Raw genomic sequence first — 2,901 nt, forward strand, 5'->3', positions numbered from 1 at the left:
CACTATAGGCGTAGCTTAAATTTACTTTGCCCTTTGATACATTTACTGATTTATTTACATTTACTAACCAGGTCTCTCTTACAAATGAGTCCCCGAGGCTCAATGGGATCAAGAATTTTAACAGGTTTTTAAACCATCCATGTTTACCTACATCGGTAAACACTGAGTCAATAACCGTTTTAGAGAGCACGGCACAAGTGGTTTGACTAATCCCCTTTTAATCAAGTGGAATGGATTTGTTCATGAATAAATACTTTGTAGAAACAGCACTGGGTGAACTAATATTTCATAGTAAATGTGTGTGTGTGTGTGTGTGTGTGTGTGTGGGGGGGGGGGGGGGGTCCAAACAAATATTTTTTTTAATGTGAGGGGGACACATCCCCTTCACATATAATTGTTACGACGCCTATGAGTAGTAGTAATAGAGTACTAAAACTGGGGTGTATACTAATGGAAGTGATTGTGCATACTTTGTGCATGACTGTAAACATGTACTTACATAGGTGTGTATAAGTACACGATGCGTGGTTAAAGATTTTTTTTTCTTCTTTCAGCTGCTCCCTTCTTCAGGGATCGCCACAGTGAACTAACTCGCACAAAGACTTGGCACTTGTTTTTACACCGGATGTCCTTCCTGACAACCACAGACCACCGAGCTACCACAGCCCTCTGTGTGGAGCAGAGCTGCCATCTAGGACGCCCGGGAAAGCAGACGGTTGGGGTTAGTGACCTTGCTCAAGGGCTGAGAGTGGAGCAAATGAGGGTAGAAGCAGATGCGGGTGTTTCACCTTTCCCACTCACAATTTGTGTTGTCGGTCCGGGAAGTTGAACCAGCAACCTTCTGATCACAGGCTCACCTTTAACCTCTGCGCCACCACTTCCCACAGATAATAGTAAAGTGAAATACTTAAAACATAATAAATAAGACATAATTTAGTAATATGCTTATAAACACCCATGAAGTGTCCCCGGACAAGACTCTGAACCCCTCATAGCCTCTGATGTGTGTCCCATCAGTGCATGAATGTGATAAAGCTCTGGTTAATCTCATTAGAATGATTTGTTCAATTAGCTTTGTAGAGATCTAGTAGAGTCTGTATGAATGGGTAAATGAGGCACAGATTGTGTTGTAAAGTGCTGTGAGTGTCTTGACAAGATAGAAAGGTGCTATACAAGTACAGACCATTTATAAGCACGGTTTTAAAGTCTCGCTTAAAAACCCTCTTTTATTCCCGGCTCTTGACACTGGGTAATTTGTTTTTAACGTGTCTGTATTCTACAGTGTAATTTATACTCATTACTTTATGTAGATCCTTTTGGATCTATGTATATTTTACTGTGTGCTTCACGTGTTTGTTTCTGCTGTACAACACTTTGGTCGGTCTTGTTGCTGTTTTAAGTGCTCTATAAATAAAATGGTACGGTAAAGCAAAAAATAACCCTGTTTTTAATTATGATTGTCATGTTTTATAATTCCATAAATTATTAAACAACTATTTTCATGCACGACGTGTGTTTCCAGACTCTCAGGGTTTTTATCTCCTCCTCTAGCTGTAGTAACAGCACAAGCAGAATATATTTGCACCTTCATTAGACACAGCAGGATGATAATGTTGTAGAATGAAGCCTTGTCACCATCTGGTGGTGAAACAGCCAGACACTCCGAGTCTTCAACTCTGGGCTCATGTCGTGTTTGTTGCAAACTTTTTGTGTTACGTTGAGAAAAATAACAACAGCAAACAAACTACCGGTAAATAAAAACCCCAGTTTCATCATTATAACAATAAAACATCCTGCTCTTTTGATCTAAGCATTGCACGGGAAGACTTTTGTTTTATTGACTATTTTATTTTGACGTTTGTCTCACAGCTTTGGTTTGAATCTGAGACGTTTTCTCTGCTTTTCCTCCACAGCCCAACAACTCTCATGTTACGATGAATGGACAGCTTCAATAGATCTTAGACATGAGTGTTTGTCTGTCTCCTCTGAAGGACCGGAGACATGTCCAGGGGGGACTCCACGTCTCACCTGCTGACTGAGGCTGATCAGGATGAAGGTACAGAAAACGAGTCTGTATGGAGGATGTTTAACACATTTTTGAGAAATTCTCCATCTTTGCTCTGCACTTCTTTAGCGCTGCAACAAAAACAATAAAATCAGGAAATGTTGGCAACCAAAGAGAAAGGAGAAACTTCTTCCATCATTCCTTTAGTCAGAAGTTAAATTCATCAAAATCTTTTTAATTCTATGACTGATTATCTTTGTCACTTGTAAATAAAGTTTATTAAATAGTTTGTTATTTTGGGTGGTTGGGTTGAAAGACAGTGTAGGCCTTGGAAAAGTGCAACAAGAATTTTTAACAAATTTGTTAAGTTTGGACCTGCCATGAACCATTTACTGCTGCCCTCTCCAGGATGGGAGTGAAGTACTGCCTCAGGTGAAAGAGGTGACATATGTCGGGGGTTTTGTTCACCAGTGATGGAATAAAGATGTGTGAGATGGACAGACGGATCAGCACAGCTTCCGCAGTATTTTGGACTTTATGCCGGTGTGTTGTGGTGAAGAGGAGCTGAGCTTCAAGGTGAAGCTCTCTGTCTGTCAGTCTACGATCCTACTCTCATCTATGGTCACAAACTCTGGGCAGTGACCAAAAATTGTACATACAGGAGGATGAAATGAGTTTTCTCCAAAGAGTAGAGGAACCAGTTGAGGTGGTTCAGGCATCTCTCCTGGTGGACACCTCCCTAGAGAGGTGTTCCAGGCATGTGCTACTGGGCATGTCTCTCAGTTGCTCTGGGAACACCTTGGAGTCCTCCCAAGCTGGAAGAGGTGGTTGTGGAAAGAGAAGTCTGGACCTCCCTGCTCAAGCTGCTGCCCCTGAGACCTGACTCCAGAACAAGC

The sequence above is a fragment of the Nematolebias whitei genome, chromosome 11, assembly GCF_014905685.2.
Source record: "Nematolebias whitei isolate Nwh7 chromosome 11, NemWhi1, whole genome shotgun sequence".
NCBI classification, from domain to species: domain Eukaryota; kingdom Metazoa; phylum Chordata; class Actinopteri; order Cyprinodontiformes; family Rivulidae; genus Nematolebias; species Nematolebias whitei.